The sequence below is a fragment of the Mus caroli genome, chromosome 9, assembly GCF_900094665.2.
Source record: "Mus caroli chromosome 9, CAROLI_EIJ_v1.1, whole genome shotgun sequence".
NCBI lineage: Eukaryota > Metazoa > Chordata > Mammalia > Rodentia > Muridae > Mus > Mus caroli.
Genome location: NC_034578.1, coordinates 108836633 through 108852858, shown reverse-complemented (window position 1 = coordinate 108852858; position 16226 = coordinate 108836633).

Below are 16226 nucleotides of genomic sequence, written 5' to 3'. Positions count from 1 at the left end.
AGAGAGAGAGAGAGAATATATAAAAACTAACTAAATTAAATTGCATGGTGACAGACTTATATTCTAGGTTCTAGGGATATTGCTGCTGCTGCCTGGTATTTGCATTTTGAGTGAGAGTGAGGTTGAAGGAGAAAGCGTGAAGTGAATGCTGTATTAAAATGTATGAGGCTAGTATGATAACCATTACACTGTGGAAACCTCTCCCCATGTGGAGCAGTCATAGGTGCGAGCAGGAGCTGGCCTGCCTCTATGTCTAAGAGTCAAAGATAAGATCTGGGAGGAGGGCTGGCATAGTAGTAGTGGAACATTCCTAGAGGTGTCATGCTTTCTGTAAGGTGAAATGTCCACAGCTGAAAGGACAGGGTTTGTGGCTATCCAGGGTGGTACCTGCACCACTGTGGTTGACTGTGTGAAGATCCAGACAGTGATCACTAAGATGGTTTCTCATCACCCCAGATGATGTGCTTCAGAGATGGAAGCAAACCACATTCAAAGTGTTTCTCAGTTAATAGGCTTAGTTCATAGTCACTTCCTGCATCAGGCCATATTCAATGGCAGAAGTACTTGCTACTACTGCTAGTGTGTCTGAGTACGTGTGCAGAGGCTCACGACTGGAGGTCAGAGGGCACCATGTGGAGTTGTTTCTATCCTTCCACCTTTATGTGGGTCCCAGTGATTGAACTCAGGTCAGACTTGCACCGAAAACATCCCCAGTCCCTGACCCTTGCCACTGGGACAGATGTATTTCTGCTGTGCAAGCTTTCAGCCTGCCACTTCTGCAAAACTGATACTGATGTTTGGGTCTAGCAGCTGACAGAATTCAATAGTCTATTGTGTATGGAATAAGAATGGCAATTCCATAGGTGACCACAAGATGGCGACATCTCACAATGTATGTTTCAAGACCTCGCAGCAGGGATTTTCTTCTGGCCTCTTAGCCTTGTTCTAAAATTGGTTCAAGTTTTCCTTAGAGTTAACAGTGTGATCAGAGCCCTGTGATGAGGCTCTGTGGTGGCTCCCCACCAGGAGCTGAAGAATTCTTGTCTTGTGAATCCAGGAAGGATAGATGAAAGGGTGGGTTCCCCAGGGTTAGGTGAGAACATGAAGGTTAGTGTTCACAGCCTCCCCCCCCACTCCCGGTCCCCAGCCACCGCCCGGTGCGCTACCGCCCTGCACCTGCCCACCCACCCCAGACCTTGCAGAGTGTGGAGAAGATGCTATTCTGCGATGAATAGGCACATAGCTGGAGGTTTTCTGTTAATACAGCGTCTGTGAGGTGTGTGTGTGTGTGTGTGTGTGTGTGTGTGTGTGTGTGTGTGTGTGTGTGTGTGTTAGGGGATGGGCTGGAAGGGTGTGAAGGAAGGGTAGGAGAACACTCTAAATGGACGTAGGCTGTGATCTTGCACTAAAAACCTGAGGACCCGGCCAGGCTTTCTGCTTGGTTTTACTGTTTGCCCCAGGGCTAATTTTAATGGGAACAATTTCACATCGTCCCTTGTCCTTTGGCCACATCAGCACTTAGGTCACTGTCTTTATTGCAGGGACAGAGGAGAGGTCTCAAAGCATCTAATTGCAAAGGGCAGCAGCCACTTCTACAAGTCAGCATCATTTGTTCAAGGGAACAGCTCTGCAAACCCTGCTTGGCCCAAAGTAGGTCAGGCTGGAGGAAAGCAGTTGGCTGTGTGTGTATGAAGCATCGGTTCAGAGGGCTCCGAAATGAACATTCCTCAGTCGCCTGTGCCTTGGCCCCAAGGTCTTTTGGGTGCCCGTTCTCACCCTTATATCAAATATGAGCCATCTTTTCTTCCTTCCTCCCTTCCTTCCTTCCTTCCTTCCTTCCTTCCTTCCTTCCTTCCTTCCTTCCTTCCTTCCTTTTCTCCCTCCCTCTCTCCTTTCTTCCTTCCTTCCTTTCTTTCATTCATTTGTTCACAAAGCTATTGAAAGCTGTCCTCTCCAGACTCCATCCCAGATTCTGGAGCCCAGGAGAGGGAGAGGACCTTTCAGAATGCTTGGGACATTCTGGGGGAACTTGTGAGTCCTCTGAGACATGCCAGCCGGGTGCTAACTTACTGTCTTTTCTCACATACAGAACAGGAATTATTTTGTTCCTAGCAATATTACCAGTCTCACAGGATGACGGTTGGAGAGCATCAAACAGTCTGTGTATACAGCGTGCATGGTCAGCGTGGGGCCTGGCTGTGGGAGGCGGCTTGCCCTTTGAGCAGGTGCTCAAGGTGGATTGTTGTAGCCAAGGGTGTGAGCTTCTACTGTACCCTGCTTCACCAGATGGCACTGGTGTCCTAAACCCAGTGAACCTAACAGACACCCTTCCCTAAGGTGCCCAAGACTGAGTTTGTGAGCTGACAGCATGATGAATTGTTTAAGGGCACAGGCCCTCAAGCTGCCCCTTCCATGGTAAATCCCAGTCGGACAATTACTGACTGCAGGCTTTAAGCCAATTACTTAGGGTCTCAGCGTTTCAGTTTCTAACCTGTAAAATAACAGCAGCTTCCTGAATATAGCAGTTATGAGCACTTAGGCCCTGGAGGGCTGCAGCTGCTTCAACGCTCTGCTGTGGTCATCACTCCTGTTGTTCCAGCTAACTTGCTAATGGTGCTCTGGCAATAAATTTAACAGCGATTGGACAGTGTAGACCTGTGATCTCACATCTCTGGATGCCGTTTCCTGAACACTAGGCAGATGGAATGAAGAGAGAGCAGGGGCGGTTACAGGCGGAAGAGCAGGGGCGGGTAGTGGCGGGCCTATAGCGGTAGGGTTGTAGTGAGGATGAAGGCAAGGTGGTGAGGAACTGGTGGTACCGTTGCTGGGGTGAAGTGTACAGACAGATGAGGTGTTGGTCGGGTGGCGGGGGGTGGGGATGGGGTGGGATCACTTCACTCACCGTCTCAGAGGGCTCGTGCACGTATGACTCTGGTACGGGTCCGCTTGGTGAAGCGGTACTTCATGATGGTAGGAACCTGTGGAGGAGGCTGTTGTTCCCTTAGCTCAAGTTCCCCCGAACCTCCCCAAACAGCACAGCCAGCTAAGGACCAAACACTCAACATGTGAGCCCTCTTTAGGACACATTTTAAAGTCAGAGCAAAACAGGCAATGGAGGTGGTAGGTGGTCAGCTGGTTTGGTGTGGTCTGTGGGATAACAGTAGGGTGTTGGTGGAGGAGGGATGATGAGGGATTGGTGCGTGCAGGAGGAAGGATGGGATAGCTGTTGCTGGAGCTGTGGGGAGGTAGTGTGGGGTCGGGCACTGGCAGGGTTGGGAGGTAAGACGCGCCTTCTCTCAGCTCTGTGACCAGCACCACAGGTCGCCTTCAGGAACTGACATGACTCCAGCCCCTCAGGATCCCAACTGTTTTCTTGGAGGTCCTGGTGTGTTGGCAGCTATACCAGTTTCTGATCACTGCCTAATAACTTGCCTCATTCATTTATGAAATGAATTACTAAAGTAATTGATCAATTAATACATTTTTTATTTTCTGGCTTTGTGTGTGTGTGTGTGTGTGTGTGTGTGCGTGCATGCATATGTGTGCTCATGTGGAGACACAGGGTTAATGCCGGGATTCATCCTGTATAGAGGCCTGCCTCAGTGAGTAAGAAGGAAGTGAGATGCAGGATGAATCCCGACATTAACCCTGTGTCTCCACATGAGCACACCTCACCTCCTTCTTACTCATTGAGGCAGGCCTCTTAATCAAACCCAGAGCTCACCGATATGGCTAGTCTCAGTAGCCAGCTTGCTCTGAGGGTTCCGTCTCTGCCTTCTGAGGGTGGAATTCCAGGCAGACTATCACACATCTCCTACATTTCTGTGGATTTAGGGGGACCCAAACTCCAGTACTCATGCTCGTATGGAAAGTGCTTTAGCCAGTGGGCCATCTTTGCAGCCCTGTTACATTTATACAATTTAAAAATATTTATTTTATGTGTATGGATATTTTGCCTGGATCTAAGTAGTGCACCATCTATGTTCCTGGTGCCCAGGGGAGGAGCTAGATCTCCTGGAATTGGAATTATGGGCTGCTGCGTGCGGCCATGTGGGTGCTGGGAATCAAACCCATGGCCTTTGCAAGAACACGTGCTAACAGCGGCTCTTCCTGAATTTATTTTAGAATCTCATCTTATACTCTATTTTTTCCCCTCTGAGAGACCACAGGCATTCTAAAGATATTGTTCAACTCTTTCTTACAACACGCCTTTGATGTGGGGTCAGGTACAAGAACCTCACTTTACAGGTGACAAAATTGAGGTTCGTCTCTAGGCCTCATGTTTCCTAAGCAGAGTGGCTTCTGGTTTGCAACCCTTTCTGGGGCTGGTGGAATTAATTTTCGTTGGAGGAAAAAGGCCGTTTGTTACATTTCCAGCTCTCTCTACGGTAGAAGGAAAGATGCCGGGAGCAGCTGTTTCTTTGGTCCTTTCAGGGAGCCAGGCTGAGTGGCTTGGGCATGGGTGACCTGGTTTCCTTGCTGACAAAGGCAGGACTGGGGTGGCGGCTGAGCCTCAGAACTTGGTGGTGGTGGTGGGATAGACAGGGGCGTGTAGGTTTATTTATTCATTTATTTATTTTTATTTTTTTATGAATCTTTTAAGATTGAATGCAGTGTGTGCTGCCTTTGCCAGCTCAGGAACCATTTTGGAGAGAGAAAAGAAGAAGACCTTAAACACTTTTGTTATTTTTGATCACTCAGATTTTTTTTTTGCCTCACTGTTGGTAAAGCTGAGAAAAAAAGATCACATTTTCCTTAGTGAGAAAAGCTGCAGTTTCTTCCAGTATGCCTTTGAAGAGAGGGGCCCACCGCGGTTCTTGTCCTTGGAGATGGTGTATTGTTGAAGCGGGAGCTGTGACAAAGGCAGTGAGCCTTTGAGGTGCGTTCCAGCGGAGAAATGGATGTGAGGTCCGCACGCGGGCCACGCATCTCCAGCAAGCAGCGACCTCAAATGCTAATTGCGCATGTTAAACAGAAGCATGGGCTCCCAGCAGCCTCCCTGCTCCTTTTCATAGATGTTATACGGAGATGTTTAAGCCCTAGGACTCTTCCTTTCTCCCCCCTGGCGAAAGCTCTTCCTGTTGCCCACTTGTGTTCCCATTAAGGGCCTGAGATTGCGGTCCTCTGCTTGCAAAAAGCGGGCAAGTGCCATCAGGGGAGATACTGGAGCCTCAGCGGTGATCCCAGAAGTTGAGCAGTGTCATGGCAACTTTGCAAACTTAAAAACAGCATGGAAGGCAAAACCAACCAGCCAACCAACCAACCAACCAAGGGAGCCACATAAGCGCGATTTTCTTCCCTTCCTGTCCTGGGCGTGTTGGGGGGGTGTGGGAAGGAGGGAGAATCAGGAACCCCATTGCAGTGCTTGGTCAAGATCCCTAAAGGCCTGACGGGAGGCTCTGTGATGTCTCAAAGGACTCCTGGTGTGGCCAGCTGCAGCTGTGTGGTGCCTGCCCACCTGGGTTAGCTCTCTCAGCTGTCAGGAAGGAATAACCCAGACCCCAGGGAAGGGAATCTGGGGTGAGGGGGAAGTTGCACGCCCCTGGAAGTGTTGGGCACTGCAGAGTGTGCTGCAGTGGACTGTGTGGAGATGTTACTCTGTGAGGTGGGGCGGCAACAGATGCCTGGGCCTGGCATCGGGGTTGGGTTCCTAGTTTATTGCACAGAAGGAAACCGCAGCGTCTGAGGAAAGAGGGGCCTGAGTTTATGAAGTGATTTGGGCACACGACGGAGGGGGCTTGACTACAGTGGATTTGGGTTCTGTTCTGGGTTAGTTTTTCAGAAAGTAGAGTGATTTGTTGGGTGAGCGTCTTGAGCTAGTCACACTCCTTGATTTAGCCTATAGGAATGGAAGATGAAACTATCTGGAGCCATTGTTTGGAAAGGAGCAGCAATGGCTCATACCAGTCAAGGGAGAGGAAACCTGGGCCTCTCCCTCCCTCCCTCCCTCCCTCCCTCCCTCCCTCCCCTCCTTCCTCTCCCTCGTCCCTCTCTCCCTTTCTCTCTCCTCTCCCTTCCTTCCTCTCTCCCCCCTCTCTCCCATTTGTTCAGTTATGAAGTGATTTTCTTTGTATCTTGTTGGACTTCTCAGTTGATGCTGGTATCTTGACACAGCTGTGGATATTGGGGACATCACAGTCTAGCAGGGAGCAGCAGGTTGACTCCCAAATGAAACACCTCAGCGATGCCCTCCCCTCAAACTGATGTTCTCCATCAAAACACTTGGGACCTGGGAACTGAGAGACAAGTAGGCGTGTTCTTGATCAACTGAGTGGTGTGGTGTATCCCAGGAGGCAGTGGACAAGAGCAGGTCAGGAATGAGTGTGTGTGGAGAGTTGGGGGTTCAAGATCATAAAGAAGAGCTGTGTATGGGGTAGGCTGCCACCTTCCCTGGAGAGTGGATAGCCCTGGCCTTCGGCAGTTACAGAGATGAAGGGACCCTTCCTGCACAGTACGGGATTCCATGGTACTTTACAGCTTCGACTCAGAAGCCACAGTGACATGCTTCAAGGGTCTTTCTTCTACTTGTGCCTCTCAGTGCCTCCAAATGTGCCTTGTGCCAACACCCAAGCTGCTTATCTGGCTATGATCAGGTAGTACACATCATTAATCCCAGCACTTAGGAAGCAAGAGTCAAGCAGAGCTCTGTAAGTTGGAGGTTAGCCTGGTCTAAATAGTGAGATCCAAGCCAGCCAGGGCTACAGTGAGAGACTCTGCCTCAAAACCAAGACAAAACAGACAAACCAAAATAATTCAACAATGTCCACATTGAGACACGAGTCTGTCATATTAAGGATCCGTCACAAACCCTATTTTTTCCTCCTCAGTGCTGGGAACCCAGCATCCTGATTGTAAGGTAAGTGCTTTGCCGCTAGGCTCTCCCCAGCCAGTGGCTGCCATCTGCAGACACGAATTCTGTATCACATCTCACCACCAGGCCAGAATAAGCCATTCTTGAACTGCAAAGTGAACAGACCATTGTATGCAGACAGGGCTTTGGGCCAAAGTTCCAAAGACTGTCAGCAGAGCTACATCTCCAGGACTTTTTGTAACATTTTGCCGTGCGAGCATGTGTGTGTGTGTGCGTGTGTGTGTGTGTGTGTGTGTGTAGATTCACAAGTATGTACAAGCCAGTGGAAGCCAGCCATTGAGCTCAGGTGTCTTCCATGATTGGTTGCCACCATATACTTTGAGACAGAGCTTCTCACTGAAGCTAGAACATACTGACTGGTTAGACTGCCTGGCCAGCAAATTCCAGAGATCCACCCACCTCTGTCTCCTTAGTGCTAGGTTTATAGGAGCTTGACTGTGTCTGAACTTTCCATGGGTCACGACCACGAGAACAGAGATTCTCCAAAGTTTGTGACAAGCACTCTACTGTTGAGTTAATTTCCCCAGACCCTTGTCTAAGTTCTTATTTTGGTTAGAGTTGGGGATAGTGAGTGCCTTCCAGACTCTTCCTGGCTCATTTTCTGTTATTCAGCAGATATAGATGAGACAGTGAGTACCTCCCAGCCTCTGTGTGATGCTGGTGCTTTGAACTAATGGCCTAAAAGAGATTGCAGCCACTTTGGTAAGGGGCAGGAAGATGCTGCGGGTACCAGGCTCGGAGGGAGGGCGTCAATGGAGGGAGGGCGTCAATGGCGGGATGGAGCCTGCTCGGGGAGACTCTGCTCATTACTGAAGTGACAGGAAGGGTCACAAGGTCTACCCGAGGGCTGGACTGCTGAGGTGCTTTCTAACATACAGGTCCAGTGTGACTTTCTTTCCTCATGGGGCGGAGAGGTACTGTTAGCATGTTGTTGTTGTCACAGGAAGGGACAGCAAGTTAGGGTGGGAACTCTCTTCTTCCCAGGTTAGTAGGGACTGGAATGTACACCTATGGACACAGGCCATGCTGCAGAGCAGGCCCTGGGCCTGTGGGCCTCTGCTTTTTCAGGGGATTCTCTCCTGCTGTCTAGGAAGACAGGGACAGGGGAGGCCTCAGGAAAGAGGATGGCTCGAGCTGGTGTGGATATCGGGGAAGTTTCTGGTATATATCTCTATCTCTATCTCTATCTCTATCTCTATCTCTATCTCTATCTCTATCTCTATCTCTATCTCTATCTCTATCTCTATCTCTATCTCCATCTCCATCTCCATCTCCATCTCCATCTCCATCTCCATCTCCATCTCCATCTCCATCTCCATCTCCATCTCCATCTCCATCTGCAAACCTACACGAAAGGATGCTTTGCAGATGGGTGCAAGTGTCTCTGATGAAATAGCCACAGGGGTGCTAAATGGCATTGTGTGTGGTGACAGAGGCCACCGTGCCACACTGTGCCTGGCTAGAGTGTCCAAGAGTGTTCTGTTTTCTCTGTTTTGTCTCTTCAAATTCTCAGGCCTGAGAGGCAGGAAGCATTGCTGTTCAGTTTCACAGGAACCGGGGCACAGGGATGTTGAGTGACCTAGCCAAGGTTTTCAATTAATAAGTAACCAGGAAAGCCTGGATCCCATGTGCTAGATTTAGAAGTGGGTAGTGATGCCAGGGGCATGCTTAGCAGTGCTGTAGTATGTTGGTCAACAGTCACTGCTTGCTTACTCTGTGCTAAACCCCACCCCAGGTAATTATCATGGCCTTCAAGCCTCTGTTCTTTGACCCCCCACTTCAGGAATGAGAAAACCAGACATTGCAGAGATGCAGAGAGAGGGAGGCAGAAGGAGCAGGATGGAAGACAGGCTTCACACCTAGAAGGGCCTAGTACGGCACCCGCAGGACCATGAGGCAGTCACAGAGCCAACACCGATCACCAGACAAGACCCCATTGCTATCTGGGGGCTTCTCTTTGATCCTGTTTGGGGGTCAGACTCCTTGAGTTCCATAATTCTTTTCCTATCGGGGGCAGGAGCTATGTCATTGGCTTGTCTTGCTTTCTTCAGTGGCTGCTGTGTGGTCCGGTTTACACTGTAGGCTGTTGGCAGTGATGGCAAGGACCAGGAGAGCCAGTCTCAATACTTACAGTTCCCTGGGATTCCTTGGGCCTGCAGAACATTCTCTGTCTGCTGAGTTTTATCTTTCCCTGGGTGTGACTGCTTCATCTAAATCTCACCCATCCCCTGGTCTGCAGACCTCAGGAACAGGCAGCAATTGTGATGGGCAATGCCGACATGATTCGGCTATGGAGTCCTCAGGTATTTGGTCAGACTGTAGACAAACAGCCAGATTTTAAATTTAATTTAATTTAATTTTATTTCTTTACAGAGGTATATTTCAGCCGGTCACTCATCTCTTCAAATGCCTCCAGTGGGCTTTCCCTGACTTCCAGAGTTTTTGGAGCTGCAGTCTGTACTCCATGGCCTTGGGGTGCGAGTGAGTGGCTTTCCCTCACTCAGGTCCAGTGGCTTTGAAATTCTGAACCTTGGGATGGTCCTTGCCATCCTCTGTCCATTGCTTTTGAGGTTACTCATGCTCAGGGCTGGCCATCCCCTAGAGGATGGTGAGAGGGTCCACTGTCTCCACAGTCTTTCGTGATGGGTGGCGGGACGTGGGGCTTGTCTTTGAGAAGTTTTCTGCCATGTGCTTGGAGGTGTAGCTTGTCATTTCCCTGTACCATCCTGGGGATTCTTGAGCCTTTTTTTTTTTTTTTTTCAATCTCCTTATTCTACTCTTGTTCCTGTGACATGAGGTCACCTCTGTCCCTTGTCCCTTACTGAATGCCTTTATGCTCTGGCAGAACCACACCACGTGTGGTTACTTCCAGGGAGGTGGTCATTCTGGGTTGTCATGAAGGTCTCTCTTACAGGCTTAGAACCACTTACGGTAGCGGGACACCACCCTAAGGTGCTGGTTGGGTTGATGGAAGCAAAGGCTTGGCAGTGAGAATAAAAAAGCTTGAGGCTTACAGAAGATTTAGAACTTAATTCAAGAAGCTTCAGAAATGGAAAGGTGGACATAATATCAGAAACCATGGAAATTAAAAAAAAAATCATCAGGTCCTACTACAAAAGTTTATACTCAGCTAAACTGGAAAATCTGGATGAAAAGAAGCTTCAGTCTATGATCTGGGGACCCCTCAGCGCCCCATGGAGCGCCCTGAAGGACCCAATACGGGAAGAAGAAGGAACACTGGGCAGAACTCAGAAGCCCTGGCTTGCTGGAGCGTCTGTTAACTTTATATAACGGGACCAATCTGCAATATCGTCTTTAAAACTTTTAGTGCAGTGTCTTCTGTAGCCCAGGCTGGTCTTGAACTTGCAACAGAGTTGACAATAACCTTGAACTTCTGATCTTCCTACTCTTACCTCCTGAATGCTCCAATTATGGGTAGGCACCTTTACAAACGGTCTCTGAAGTGCAGGGGATTGAACTCAGGACTTCACGTACTCTGCCCACCAAGCCACATGCCAGGCCCTCTGCACCATCACTCGGAGGATTCTGATGCTCATATATTTCTGCACACTCTTCAGTTGAGTTCTTCTCTCTTATGTCAAAGGTAACCTTAGCACAAAGAGAATCGGTGAGGGGGGGCAGAGATAGGACTTGAGCTCAGATCGTATGTAAAGTCTTCTTTCCTTCCTTCCTCCCTTCCTCTCTTTCTCTCTCTCTTTCTCTTCCTTCCTCCCTCCCTCTCTTCTTCCTTCCTTCCTTCCTTCCTTCCTTTCTCTCTCTCTCTCTCTCTTTCTTTCTTGTTTATGAAAATACGTACACAGCCGTACATGTTACCATTTTTGCAAGTATGTAAGGTACCATGCTTATCCATGATTTGTGGTGTTTTGTTTTTTAATTTGCATGCCCCAGCTATGAGTTTTATTTGCTACAAAAACTGGAATGTTTACCATTTGGAGTTTGAAATTCTTATTTTTTATAACTTAAGAAGCACAAGGTAAATTGAACAAGCCTATAAAGATGTTCAGAGTTTTTTTTTTTTTTCTCTCCACACACAGAGAATTGAACCCCTAAAGAAAATGTCCTAATGGGGTTAATAAAGGCCAGCATTCCTCAGAGAACTGGGAAATTAATCTGCCGGTTCAAACCTCGGAGGGGTTAATGGAAAGTGTAAGGCAACCGTTGTGCATATTGAAGTGTCTATAAATAGCTCAAAGCCCTGAACTGCCTCCTGAAGCTGCCAGAGCTTTCTTATTAACTCGGCAGCTGCGTGCCACGCTAGGATGAGACTTGAATTCATTCCAGGTGTATCCAGGAGACCCCTGCGGTACCTCTCAGCCATGACCAAAGAGAGAGGTGTGGGGGCAGATTGCTTGGTTATGAGTGATACGCAAGATCCTCTTACAGTGAGTGCTGGTGTGTGTGTGTGTGTGTTTAAGGGAGAGGGGAGAGTTTGTTAGAGTATAAAGCTTACCTGGAGGTTAGAATCTTCTTATTTATTTACCATGTGTGTGTGTGTGTATGTATTTGTGTGTGCATGCATGTGCACATGCATGTGGAGGCCAGAGGAAAAGATGAAGCATTGCTCATACTATTTGATGCAGATTCTTCACTGGCCTGGAACTTTCCAAATAATAGGCTATGCTCACTTGCTAGCCAGTCCCAGCGATCCACCTGTCTCAGGCTCTCCAGCAATGAGATTTTGAGTGTGTGCCATGATGGCTTCTCCCATCTCTTGTAGATCAAACTCAGGTCCTCACGATTGTGAGTCAAGCACTTCCTTGGCAGAGTCTTCTCCCTAGTCACACATCCTTCATCTTTTCTTCATAGCAGGATCTTGTGGAGCAGGGCATGGAAGACTTACAAACCTGACAGCTTCCAGCCCCTCGATTTTCATGACAGGAGTCCTCCCTCCCAAGGAGGGCAGGTAACCTGATGGAAACCATGACTCCAAAGAGAACATGGGTTGTCCTTACTATATCCGATAGCTACCCTTCCTCTACATCTCTGAGGTGTCCTGTCTTACCTGGTATTTGTCACTTCTGCTGCCCTGGGATTCCCTAGATAGCAGGATTATCTCATTTGATTTGAATGCCCAGTACTTGGCAAAGTTTCTTGGCACTGGGTAGGTGCTCAGTAAACTTTTGCAAGCAAATTGACTGATTGAAAGAGAGCTTTTTTGGAGAGATTATCCAAGAGCCATTTTTTTTTTTCCTACAGAGAGACAGGAGAGGCCATAAGAAGATATTTATTTATTTATTTATTTATTTATTTATTTATTTATTTATTTTTGAGATAAGGTATCACCATGTAGAACAGTCTGGCCTTGAATTCACAGAGACCCAACTGCCTCTGCCTCCCAAGTGCTGGGATTAAAGGTGTGTGCTCCACCATCCTTGGTGGGAAGAAGATTTGAACAGAAGCCAGGAGACAATGGTGCCTCACATCTATTATGGCCACTGTCTCCTGTGAACTTGAGAACACTTCGAGCTATTACCTTCATGAGTGAGTACACTGAGGCCCTGGGAGACAGAACACCGAGTCAAGGCATTTCTGCCCAGAGGCCTGACTGCACCCCTGTGTGCTCTGCCAAAGCCCCATTCTTTACGTGAGGCAGCCGCCGTCCTGTTTGGCTGACAGGAATAGAGAGGAGGCATCTTGGCCAGGTGTTTTGAGAAAGAAAACTGGAGTTATCTCCTATTCTTTTGATGTGTTTCCTATCATCAGTCCCCTCCTTGGTCCCCAGACACTTTGCTGCTCAGCTCCAGGCCATGGCTCCCTGCCTAGATGAGGTAGCAAGGATTCTGTCCCCACCAACATGGCAGTAGCTGATGGCACTGGGAGTGAGCCCAAATGAGTCACCAAAGTCTCAGCTGCATTCATGTTCCACAAAACCTCTGCCCAGAGAGCAACAAAGCAGGTCTGAAAGCAGAAGGGAAGGCAGGAGACTGGATCCAGGGTACAGGCAGACACGCAGTTTCAGGCCAAAGGCTGTGCCTGAGCTGGGGTGACTGAGGAGGCTCTGGCGGGTGGGGCTGAGGAGACAAGAGCTAGGCAGAGATGGGAAAGATACTGCAGGAGACCAGGATGCCTGCAAAAACAAACTATGAAAAGACATGAGGCTTATCATGGAAGAGAGAGGGAGGGAGGGAGGGAGGGAGGCGCCAGCCAAGAGGATGTGAAGAAACAGAACATAGACCTCATCCCAGGAACTGTTTTTAACCTGCTGAGTGTCAAGAGATGTTATTTTTGTGTTTGTGACATTTTGAGCTGCAGCCACTTAACAATTTAAAAGGACAAAAAAAGAAAATCCTCAATCAACCTAACTCATCCTTATGATGGGGAAAGACACAATGCTTAGCTGCTGGCTGCTGTTTTGAGGGTCATGGAGACCACCCTTAGAGTATTTAAGAAGCCAGACTCACAGTTCAAGGTTCCTTAGCCCTAAGGAACCAGGGCTGTGCACCCGAAACTGGGATCAGATCAGGGCAAGGATGACATCATCAGGAGGTAAAATCCAGGGACAGGAAGGGCAGGCACCCAGCAGTCCTCCCAAGGGCTGGGTCACCTGCCAGGGCAGGGACTTGCAGTGCCTGGCAGGGGTCTGCATAGCCTGAGCCCTGAGGGAGGTCTGGCTCATCTCTTTGCTCAAGGTTTTGATTGATCTCAGATTTAATTTTGTCTTCGAGGCATTTCTGACAAAGCTCTGAGCAGGAAAACAATATTAGTTTTCTTTTCTCTTCATGAAAAAGAGGGTAGGACCTTGTAATCATTTTCCTTTGTGAGAGGGGATAAATTGAGATGTCTGTGGGCAGGAAGGAATAAAAGATGATCGTAGCTAGGAGGAGCTTGGGAGGGCCCGAAGATTGACTGCCCAACTGTTGCTGCCTTCGACAAGCAACACTGGTGCACTGGTTCTTTTTTTTTTTTTTTTTTTTTTTTTTTTTTTTTTTTTTTTTTTTTTTTTTTTTTTTTTTTTTTTGGTTACTTTGACATAAAATAGCATCGCCTGGGAAGCAGGCACCCCAATTGAGGAATTGCCTCCTGAATTGGCCTGTGTGTAAGGCTATGGGGCATTTTCTTGATAAATGTTTGATGTGGGCGGGGCCAGCTCACTGTGGGCGGTGGCATCCCTAGGCAGGTAGTCTTGAGAAAACAGGCTGAACAAGCATGCAATGGAGAGCAAGGAAGGCCGTTAGAAGTGTTCTTCTATTCTCCTTCCAGGGTCCTGTCTTGGGTTCCCAAAATGATGGACTGTAACCTGTGAGCTGAAGTTATCTCAGCAATGGGAATTGAACCAGGACAAAAATTGTTAACAGAAAATGGGATGCTGCTGTGATGGACCCGACCTCATAGATTTTAGATTTTGGACTATATAGTTGGAAGAAAGTTAATGCTTTTACAGCTTTGGGCTGGAAAAGCCACTGAGTGCTCGGAGCTCAGTGAGCTGAGCTGAGCTGAGGTAGGAGCTTGGAAGACAATGCAGGGAGCAGTGAGAAGGCTGGAGGCCTGGCGTGGGAAGTTTCAGAGCGATGTCTCAGAGCCCCTTAAAGACCTATGGGGGCCATTCATGTGATGCTTTGAATGAACAATCTGTAACTTTTGGTCAGCTTGGACTGAGAAATCAGCTGTAATCACAGAGAGACCAGCATCACTGAAATGAAATCTGGAATTTGTTCAGTCAGGGTCACCACTCAGAAGGCCGTGGTCTAGGGAGGTAGCCAAGGCTGCCTCTCAGGTTGGTAGTCAAACTTGGTAATATGTAAGAGTCTCCAACATGGTACTGGCTTTGAAGGCAGGAAGGAGTCATGGATAACAGCCAAGGCTTAGCCCGATATGGCAGGGATGGAGTTCCAGTAGAGGGGCCATGAGGCTGCGGGTGAAGCTGTTTCCGTGGAGACCCCAGCATACTGGAGATGCAAGACTGGTGGGAAGACCACGAGGACAGTGGCAGGTGTGGAGCCTGGGTGATAGCCTTCACATGCTGCTGATGGCAGAGCCAGAGCAATGGGGCTACCCAAGCCCTTTGGAGCCCAGAGGATCATGGGTGACTCTAAGACTTCAGACACTATTTACACTGTTGAGATGGGCACTTTAATAACAGTAGTCAAAACAGAATGGATTTGAAATAAATAATTTCTACCCTTCCAGTTCCTTACACTGCCAGCAAATGGGACATCAGCTTGGGAACTGGGTAGGATTGACCATTACCCACCTGTCCCAGAAGAGGTGCCACCCGAGGGAGCAAACGTCTCCCAGGCCGGCTGACTAGCTCTAGCAGTCGAAAGCAGAGGGGCAGAATGCCTGCTTATCAGCGCCCCCACCTCTGCTTCTCTCCACTTCCTGACCTGTTTTGCGTGGGAGTCTGCTCTTTGGGCTCAGAAGCACCCCTCTCTTTTAATATCCATCGTCTTATAGACTGAATCCACAGTCAAGAGCAGAGCAATAAGGGCTTTAGTGCTTTCCTTTGACTCAAAGGTGAAGGCTCCGTGCTACACACAGTGCTGCCCTGCGCATCCTTTCTACTGGGTCATACGGTTTCCTACATTTTACTGAGGCAAAAAGAGGTTCTGACAGGGTCAGTGTCTTCCTCAAGGCTGCACAGCAAGGAGCAGTCAGATGTCAACCTCCAAGCTCAAACTGTTCTTAAACTGCTGGTGTTAGGGCTTGCTGGGTCCAGCAGGCTACGATGTGTTTGTCCCGTGGAGAATGCAGACCCCTGTGCTGTTGAGAGTCTGAGCTAAGGTTCCTGCCTCCTCAGTGGTGGCGTCTCTAGCTCTTTGTTCAAAGTGGCTCTCAGTTTGTTTGTTATAGACACAGAGCCTGGCAACCCTGACTGCTGCATCAGAATCTGCACTTTAATTAATCCATTATTTTTTTTGTGTGTGTGTGTGTGTGCACGTATCTCTGAGGGTGCATGTGTGTGTGTGCATGTGGAGGTCACAGGACGACCTCAGCTGTCGTGCCTCAGGTTCCATTCACCTTGCAATTTTGAGACAAGGTTTCTTGCTGGCTGGGAACTTGCCAAGCAGGCTAGTGTGGATGCTCACTGAGTTCAGGGATCTGCTTGTCCCTGTTTTTATGTGGGACGTGGTAAGCATGGACCACTACGCCTGGGTTTTTTTTATTATTGTTATTATTATGTTGGTCCTGGGACTCAAACTCAGTTCCTCTTGCTTCAAAGCAAGCACTTTATCATCTCAGAATCTGCCTTTCTTTCTCCCTTTCTCCCTTTCTCCCTTTCTCCCTTTCTCCCTTTCTCCCTTCCTTCCTTCCTTCCTTCCTTCCTTCCTTCCTTCCTTCCTTCCTTCCTTCCTTCCTTCCTTTCTTCCTTTCTTTCTTTCTTTCTTTCTTTCTT